Source organism: Pongo pygmaeus, chromosome 7 (genome assembly GCF_028885625.2).
Source record: "Pongo pygmaeus isolate AG05252 chromosome 7, NHGRI_mPonPyg2-v2.0_pri, whole genome shotgun sequence".
Classification (NCBI taxonomy): domain Eukaryota; kingdom Metazoa; phylum Chordata; class Mammalia; order Primates; family Hominidae; genus Pongo; species Pongo pygmaeus.
The window spans coordinates 72,847,625-72,857,762 of NC_072380.2; positions in this window are offsets into that span (position 1 = coordinate 72,847,625).

Here is a 10,138-nt window from a genome sequence, read left to right on the forward strand (position 1 = left end):
GATGCATAATAGAATACAAATAAAATGTTTGCAGAGCAAGGAAGACTTAAATAAGGTGATAGGATGGCCAGGAAAAAGCTCTCTATGGAGGAGACAGCTCACACCTGAGTGATGAGAAGCAGTAGGCAGACTAAGATCTAGTTGGAGAATTGTCCAGACAAAAGGAATGACAAATGCAAAGACCTTGAGTTGGTAATGAGCTTGGAATAAGGAGTGGAGAGGCCATCTGCCTTGAAAAGTTGGGAGGCATGGTCAGGTTACATAGGGCCTGGATGGCTCTGGTGGAGGATTTGGGTTTCATGCTAAGTGCTGTAGAAAGTCTTCTGAAGGTTTTATGCAGAAAAATGGTCATTTTCATGTTTTTAAAAGATCATTATGTCTGCAGTTCAAAAAACTCCCTTGTAAAGGGGTGTCAGCAATTCCAGTTGGGAGATGGCTGTAGCAGCCTTGGGTCAAGGTAGCGGGCAGTAATGGAGAAGGAAAGCCGTGGATAGACTTGGGATATGTTTTGAAGAGGTAGACCCTCCAATTTAAATGAACTTTGAATAATTTGTATTAATTCTTCAGGACTACTACTAAAAACTAACAGATAAAGAATGTTTACCATGCTAATTTTTTTAAATAAGAATGTTGTGGTTAGTGTTAGAAGAAGATACTGGGAAAATAAATTTTTCCATCATGTCCATTATAAAATTTTCTTTTTAGTTCAATGAAAATTATTTGTTAATTGTCTGTGGGAAGAGTTTTAGAAATTAATTCTGACAGGTAGAGGAGGTGAGAGTGAGCATTGTTGAAGCAATGTGTGTTCCAGCAAACATCTCTGTGTCTCTAGGGCCATCAATAAATTTAAATTAGGAAGCAAAACAATGTAAATGACTTCTACTAACAAGCACTTAAAAGTTAGAATACATCTTATTCATTCAACTTGGCTCTCTAATGAGCAATTTTATGTTTTCTTAAGCACAGGTAAGATTTACCACAGTTTTACAGACATAGTAAAATAAGCTACATTTGGCAAAATAGATGAATAAATTACCTTCGGGAATATTTTACCTAATGTAAGACTCTAAGAATTTCATCATTGAGATTTTTGGTAGAGGAGTCACTTAATTTGAAGATTTTCTGGTAAGGGTTAGGATGATCGTTTTCTAAGTATTTTGGACTATTTAAGTTATTTTATGCAGTGCAACATAGTGCCACACTCCCAATAGGTGTATTTGTCTATAAAACTTGTTTTGGATCTACAGATGTAGAGTTAAATTTTAATTTGGATCTCCTTAATCAAATGTGTACTATGTAATTTAAATGAAATTAAATAATAAGCTAGTGACAAAATTTGAAATATTTTGACATCTAATATCTTTACCTTCCAAACGATTTACTCTTTTTCTTTTTTTGAGATGGAGTCTCACTTTGTCACCCAGGCTGGAGTGCAGTGGCACAACCTCGGCTCACTGCAACCTTTGCCTTCCAGGTTCAAGATTCTCCTGCTTCAGCTTCCTTAGTAGCTGGGCCCATAGGCATCTGCCACCATGCCCGGCTAATTTTTGTATGTTTAGTAGAGATGGGATTTCACCATGTTGGCCAGACTGGTCTCAAACTCCTGACCTCAAGTGATCTGCTTGCCTCGGCCTCCCAAAGTGCTGGGATTACAGGCGTGAGCCACCGCACCTGGCAGAATGATTTACTCTTAAAATTTGTTTAGCTCCTAAGCAGGTTGAAATTTTCTTCACTTGAACAAAGATGGCAGAATCCCATTTCACATGTTTGCAGGCATGCTATTTAAGTGTGCTGGTGCCTCTCCACAGTAGGATCCTGCTGTGAGCCTTCCCTTCTCATGAGGTCCTTCCTGGGCTCCAAGACAAATGTCATGATAAATTTGGAGTTGTAGCGAAAGGGCAGCCTAATAGATTTCTAATATATAATAAATAGTAGCACTAAGTCAAAATACTGCTTAGGAATCACTTTATACTCCAGGTGGCTTCCTCCATTGTCCCCTCACCACCTCTGCATTTTGATCTGAAAGCTCGATTTCAAGATTACAAATGAGAGAAACCTGATTCTCTTCTGTGACAGGAGCCAGGTACTGCAATGGTTTGCAATCCAAAACCTCATAATTGTCAGCCTCAGTTCAAGAGACTTCAACTGGGATATAGGCTGGATGACTGAAACCTAAGCAGGCTGTAAATTTAATAGTTTTGGGGAGTGTGCATGACAGTTTGGAAAACTCATCCTGTTTAACATGTTTCACCATGTTTCCCTAGGAGTCGGGAAGCTCAACATTTCAGAATTCAGCATTTGTGTTTGTTAATAGGCACTGGTGAGTTAATCCACACCACACCCTGGTAAGTTAGGCCAGTCTTGTTGCCACCAGCCCTTTACCAGGTGAGGCAGGGTCATTTGCCCAAGGCCAAGTAGTAGACAAGTGTGGTGGCCAGAACTAGAATTTGGACTTTTCCAGCGGACGTGATGGCTAGCTGTGGGCCATCTGTCTTAGGATAAACCCACCATCAATGTTAATTCAGGTCTAGGATCTTAAACAAAAACCTAAAATAGATCAAGCTACAAGATATTTTAATAAACAACTGATGGTGTGATCTGAAGAGCAAATCAGAAAGTTCCAGAATCTCATGCTGCATTACAGAAGTGATTATTGAAGAATGGCTGAAAGATGTTCAAGTAAAAAAAAAAGCAATTAACAAGTAGGCTTTATATCCATGCTGAGTTAATGATATGATCTATGCAACCAACAGTCTAAATATTTCTGCATGTTACTGAGGATATTCACTAGGATTTCTGGATAGTGAATATTGCCCTTTCTTCTACCTTGTGTCTGAATGGCCCTAAAAGCCAGCCCCAGCTTGTAGAAATCAAGATGACAAAGTCTGGAACCTATGGTTCCTACAAGGATGGAAAATAGCCCCAGCAGAACAGTGTTGCTTCATCTGTCCCCACCCATGGGGCTTTCCTAGGCTATTGTAACTCTCACAGCGGATTTGCATATCTGTAGCTGCAGAGCTAATGTTCTCTCTCTAGGCTCAGGGGGCCCTGCAAGGCAGCTCCATGGTCCTTTCCATTTTATTATAAGAGTTGGTGGAAAATGAGAGCTGGCCATTGTGTCTGACTGCGGAGGCATTGTTCTTCCCCAGACGAGGCTGGCCTGTTTCTCGGCTCCTGGTTTCTGCTCCTCCAGCCATGGCTAGCTTCGGAGGAGCAGCTGGACTAACTCAGAATTGCCCCAAGGGTTACTTAAAACCATGAAAAAAAATTTTACTCTCCAAAATATAAAGTTACAAATTGCCCCCCAAACTCCTTTTCTTGGGAGTCCCAGTTTGTATAGAACCTGTGTGTTCTGATAGTAACACAGCCGTGGCAACTCAATGACAAAGTGCTGGCTCGACCCTCAGCCCCCAGCCTCTAGCCCGCTTTGCGAAAAGAATTTCATTGACCATCAGAATATGTGGTGGTGGCAGTGGGGGATAAAATTAAAGCAGAAAATGTCCCTTTACATTTCAACCATAAAACCATCTGTTGCTGAGGTCTGTGCAGGTATCAATTGTTTATGATCATTAAAATCTTGCTGTTGGGGATAGTTACTACAAAAACCTGAATACTGTTTACGATGTCGGGGAAACCAAAGCTTTTTGTATTTATGTTGCTTTCTTATGTGGTTTGGGGGTAGGCCAAATGAGCAAAACAACAGTGGCCTTCCAAGGTACATAGGCCTAGGAGAACATGCTGTAAAATATACGCAAGAAGAGAAGCAACTTTGAGAATCACTTGGTGTTTCTTGTATTTGGAGCTCAAATGACTAAATTGCCAAAATGTCATCTCCAGCTGACATGCTTCCAGCATGGCTGTTCTGGTCAGAAAGCTTACCCAAAGTAGTTTACAATTTTATTTTGTACTACGATATACCTGCTACTGGACACGCGTCTGCAGATTTTAGGTGCATGCTGATCTGGCACATTTATTCTCATGGATTGTATGTACGGGGCATGATGTGCTCCCTGCCTTCAAGGAGATGCTGAAATCCACAACAGCTTGAAGGGTTAGACAAACTTACTGTTTTAATAGCTGTTACAGGTACAGATTATCCTAGCCACTTGATTGTCAGTTGTGGCTAAATGTGTTGAATAATGAGGAAGCTACTGAGCCCAGAGACCCTGGGAGAGGACATGTGGATTTGATCGGTTGTCATTGCTCCTTGTAATTTTAGCTTCCTGCACCTGATCACTTTATCCAGAGCAGGAACAGCTTTAAACTAATCTTGTTTTGCTTTAAGTATAAACAATCTAGGCTTCTGAATTAGTGCAAAAAGAAAAAAGTTTAGTAACTTCAGTTAAATCTCTAAGACTCACATCCCTCCTGCATCAACATGATCATGATATTCCCCTTCTCTTAGAGGTGCCACTAATGGTGACCTAAAAACGGAGGCAGCAATGCCCTGAGGATGGCATCCTGTTGCTGGTGTCCACAAGGTGATTTCTTTCTGGATCTGGACATTCTTGCTTGATGGACTAAATGCAGCCATGTTTTGCTTTCGGCCTTTCCACATTAAGTCTCTGCTCTCTTAGGGACAAATGTTATGGAGTCTTTTTGTGTATTAAGGACACTTTCTTTTGAAAGCCATGCCAGGGTTATGCTAAACAAAGGGAATAATAGGCATTATTCTTGTCCTTAAGTAGCAACCAATTGGGAAGTATTTAATGCGCAATTGGAGGGTGTGTTGGAGGGTAGGGGTGAGAGAAAAAGCATATAGTCAGGGTTCTTCCAGTGCCTAAGAATGTTGCTCAGGTAGGTGATATAAACAACAGATCTGCCCGTGCTTTGCAGATTTCAGGGCATTTATCCATGCATTGTCTCAATGGATACAACTCAGAAATTGGCCAGTTGTGCCTTTACAGATTGAAGAAATTAAGGTTCCGTGATGCAAGGTTAGCAAGTGGTTTAGTTGAATCTTGTAGGCAGGTCTTTGGACTCCAAATCACATAGTGTGGTTTCTCTACCACATAATGACAGCAACCAGGTAACTCCTGCCACACACACACAGTGGCAGCCCTGTAGAGCAAGTTCATCTGTGAGCCTCACCTTCCTCCTTTGTAAATTTGGAAGCATAATAATGATAATGCCTTCCTTCTAGTGTTGTGTGAGGATTAGAAATCCTGAATATGGCCGGGCACAGTGGCTCACACCTGTAACCCTCACACTTTGGGAGGCTGAGCCAGATGGATCACCTGAGGCCAGGAGTTTGAGACCAGCTTGGCCAACATGGTGAAACCCCGTCTCTACTAAAAATACAAAAAATTAGCCAGGCGTGGTGGCGGTCACTTGTAATCCTAACTACTTGGGAGGCTAAGGTGGAAGAATTTCTTGAACCCGGGTGGTGGAGGTTGCAGTGAACTCAGGTTGTGCCACTGCACTGCAGCCTGAGCAATAGAGCAAGACTCTGTCTTGAAAAAGTGAAAAAAAGAAAAGAAATCCTGAATATGCAAAGTTCTTAGCGTCTGGCACTGAACTGGCACTCAACAAATGATCACTTTAACAACTTCACATCGTTTGACAAATTCTAAAGAAGTGGTACAGGAGAATGAAGCCTAAAAACGCTGAGCAAATGGCCAGGGTGGTTTTGGCCTATAAGGAGTGTTCTATAGAAATGAGGCTTCTGCCTGTCCTGAAACACAGGCAGTCCTTGGCTGAAGACAGCAGTGCAGACTTGAGCTTGGAGTGGGTGGGAGGAGGTAAGGCTTCTAGAAAGTCGGTTCTCAAACACCAGTGAGCAATACAAGTAGCCCTGGGGCCTCGTACACTTCCAGATTTGGATGAAAATTGTTTTTAAAGCTTCACAATACTCTTATTCCAATATATTCTAATATTTTCTGTTGTATTCTATTTCATTAGAATAAATAAATAAGAGATCATTCCCCTCTAAACCGACTTAGTGATGCAGTAGTTGTTGGTGGCCTGCACTTTGAAAAATCCTGCTGTAAAACAAGGGTTCTTAACCTGGGGCCATGGATGGGCTTTGTGGGAGGGGATGTGGGTGGCCCTAAGTCCCCTGAATTTGGATGCATAGTTATGTGTGCATGTATTTTTCTAGAGAGAGGGTCCCTAAATTTCGTTTGGACCTCAAAGCACCTGTGACTTCCTCTATGAGAGGGTAATAAGAGAGCCAGAAAAGCAGCTTTGAGTGATTGGGGATTACTTTTAATGCCACTTCAGAAATGGAAAACGGATGAAAAACCAGTCCCTGAAGAGGAAAAACCACAGGCAAGTGGAATATTCCCCCCAAAATGCCTCCTGCCCAGGGTACTCTCCTCCCGCTTGTGTGACAGTCAGCAGTTGGGACAGCCTGCTTTTTCTCCTGCACCAAGTGGGGACGGTAATACCACCTTCCATGCAGACCAGTTTTGAAGACTGAATGAGATAATGCCTGTAGAACTACGTAGACTGGTACAAAATAAACACGTTCACAATGTCAACTATTGTGCGTGCTGTCCCTGCGTGGTGACAGTACCACAGAGAGTGTTGTCCCCATTGTATCTGTCCAGTGCTTTGTGAGTGTGTGTTTGTTTTTAGTGGAATGAATTATTTTCCTCATTCATGAGCATAGAGGCTGATAGAAATTCCAGGCAATCTGATCTACCTTGAGGTCCCTACCCTGGGCCCTCACACAAAGCCAGAAGACAGAAATGAGTCCTTTCTCCCTGTCTGGCTTCTGGAGGCTGGCCATAGGGCCTGAACGGCATCCCTGCCAAGCTAACACAGGTTCCTGGGTGCCCAAAGTGTGCCCGCCCCTGCCAGATGGCAGACAGTGCCCATGGCTGCCACACCCTCCACCCCAGCACACTCAGGACCACACTCTTGTTGCTACTCACCCTTCAGTCAAAAAACCAAACAAAACATAACGGGCCCTGGAGAGCTGTCCTCAGCTTTCCTCCTTCCCAGGAGGAAGCAAAGGTGAAAGGAAAAAGGGTTTCTGCATAAGGTGTTCACCTTTGGGGAGTCTGAATTTCTGCCCTCTTATTTTATTAATATTATTTGCTGCTATGCTGTTCAGTCGTGAAGGCCAGGGCCCCACACAGAGTGACGCCTCTGGGTCCCGCGGTGGGTGGAAAGGGAGGACTGCGGCCGCGCTGGGCACAGGTGGGCGATGGATGGGGCTGCACGGTGGGCACCGAGCGCCTCTGCCGGAAACCGCCTCTTCCTTCCCAAACGCAGTTTTAAAGGGCACAGCAAGTGAGGTGCTGCTGGTTTTAACATCTCCCATCAGGTAAAGAATGAACGTACATGTACAGCGACTGAGACTGTTTGTTTCTAATTGGTGTTTTTATAAGTAGGGTTCCCACCAGAAGAAAGCACGTGTGTGACCAGCAGGACTGTGTCCTCCCCAGATGAACGTGCTGGAACCAGAGCCCCCAGCGCCTCAGGATGGGACTGCATTTAGAGACAGAGCCTTTAAGAGGGGATTAAGGGAAAATGAGTTCGTATGGGTGGGTCCTGCTCCAACCTGACTGGTGTCTATAGGAAGAGGAGATAAGGACACAGGCACAGACGGAGGGAAGACTTTCTGAGGGCATGGGAAGAAGGCAGCCATCTACAAGCCCAGGAGAGCGGCCCCCAAGAAACCAACCCTGCTGACCCCTTGATCTTGGACTTCCAGCCTCCAGAACGGTGAGAAAAGAGATGTCTGTTGTTTCAGCCACCCAGTCTATGGTACCTGGTTATGGCAGCCCCAGCAAACTAATAAACTGTGTCTTTCATGAATTCATATAGCAACAGTTTACAAGCCTGGCCAACCCCATCAGAAAACGAAAAAGAAACCACCAGGCGAAGTGAAAGCAGTTCGTTTGATGCGGCCGTTCACTCAGCGCTATGCTGTGATCCACCAGATGGGCTCTCGCTGACTGGAGTCCGGTTGAGTCCTGCTCAGCCAATGGCAGGTTGTGTGCCACGGGCGAGCTACTTCATTTCTCTGGACCTGTTTCCCCAGATGGCTGGTCGCAGTAATGACGATGAGGCGGATGGCGGCGGGGAGGCTAGAGCCCATTTCAGAAGCCTGCAGTGAGGATTCCACCAGTTCACATGCATCAGGCACTGAGCCCTGAACCGCACCTGATAAACACTCTCCCAGCTATTAGTATTACAAACCTGAGAACGGGGGCCATATCTGGGACCTCCTCCTTTCCAGATGTGCGACCTTGATTGAAAGTCACCAGTTCCCTGGGGTTGCTCCATTTGCATAGTGAGAGTCTCAGTGACACTTGGGGGCCTTTTTGGCTCTAACATTTTATCATTCTAATAAGTGTTGATATGAAGAGCCATTCTTTGCAAGGAGTAGGGCAACATTTTGGTGAGTTGTGAGAAACATAACATTTTGGGTTTTTATTCTACCCTATGTGTTCATGGTTGACAAACCCAGTAAATAGGGATGACTTTAGGGAATGTCTTTCCAGATAATTCCCCCTTAAAAAAAAATCTGTACCCTTGGATTCTGTAAGTATTAACAAAAAAGGGGAAAAAAGGCAAACTTCTACTTTTAAGCAGTGCAAAGTGACTGCAGTAAATCTATTTAGGTATCATCATGTTTGACTTTAAGAAAATGGCTGAGCTATGGGCAAGGTAATTCAAGAAGATATAAATGGCTGCATTATAATAAGCAGACACCTATTTTAAGCATGATCTATGTTTTTGAGAAAATTCATTACAATAAGTCTTACAATACCAACCTCTTCAATGAATTTTTCATGTCTGCATACCAAGATATATATAAAACGATCGTAATCACGTACCTTTGGGGCAATGCTGAGCGCCAGCTGTTTCAGGCATGATTTATAGGTTGCCACTCTCAAGGTTAATAATCAGGAGAAACAGGTTACGGTATGCAATGTATTTATGTCAGGTTAGAAGTTCAGTTAGTAGAGATAGCATGTTATAAGGAAGCACACACTTTTAATTATTTTCTAACTGCCACCCACCTACATTTTTCTGCAATAAACTAAAAGTAAATTGTGTTTTGCATAGGGAAACCTCTGGTAAGCGCATCTTCTGGTTACTGTTGGCTTTATTTAAAGGGAAACCACAGCTAGGAATTATTAGCTGTACATACGAAAACACAGCTTGACAGTACTTAAACATCTGTGCAATGGGCCTACGTAGAAGGTATGATGGAGCTTTATAAACATCGAGCTAATTATGCTCTTACTGAATTGCAGCATTTTGCCACTAGCAGAATTTCTAACAGGATTTTCAGAGATGTGGTACATACAAGCCACAAGCTTATCTCCAAAAGCACTAAAATGGAAGCTGCCTTTCTTTGGAGACAAACTTATTGCCTCAGTTTCATTAAAATCTCAGAAATGTTCCCTTTTAAAGTTGAGACAAAAATTCGTCTCTGTTGACCTAGGAAACTTTTTTTTGTAATAAAGAGAAAACTTTTTTTTTCATACAGAGTTTAGTTCATTGTGCTCCTCACTCATCATTGGTCTACATGCATGACATCTCTCTCCTGTTTCCTTTCTTTCTTCTTTTTTACCCCACATGTAGTTCCTCAGCACCCACCTACCCAGCCACCCAGAAGCCAGATTTCTAGTGTGTTTATTACATATGTATGCATGTATTTTTCCTAGTATTTTTTCAAAATGTGTAGTGTTTGTATGTATACATATATTTAATTATGTAAATGGTATCTCGTTACGTATCTCATTCTATTTTTTAAACTTGTGCAAGTTCATCTTAACACTCTATTGAAGTCTAATTGGCATACATTATACTGACCGGTTTAGATAACTTTTGACACCTGTGAAGCGTCACGACAATCAAGATAACGAACATACCTGTCTCCCACTAAGGTTTCCTCATGTTTCTCTGTTACTGTTACCCTCTACCCTCCCCAACCTCTTATACCCAGGCAGCCACTAATCTGCTTTCAGTGGATTAGTTTGTATTTTCAAGAATTTTACGTAAATGGAATTATATGGTATATACTTTTTATCTGACTTCTTTCACGAAGCATAATTGTTCTTCAGATTCATTCATGTTATATGCGTCAATAGTTCACTTCTTTTTGTGGCTGAGGAGTATTCCATTGTACGAATATACCCGTTTATTTATCTAGTTGCCTGTGGATGGACATTTG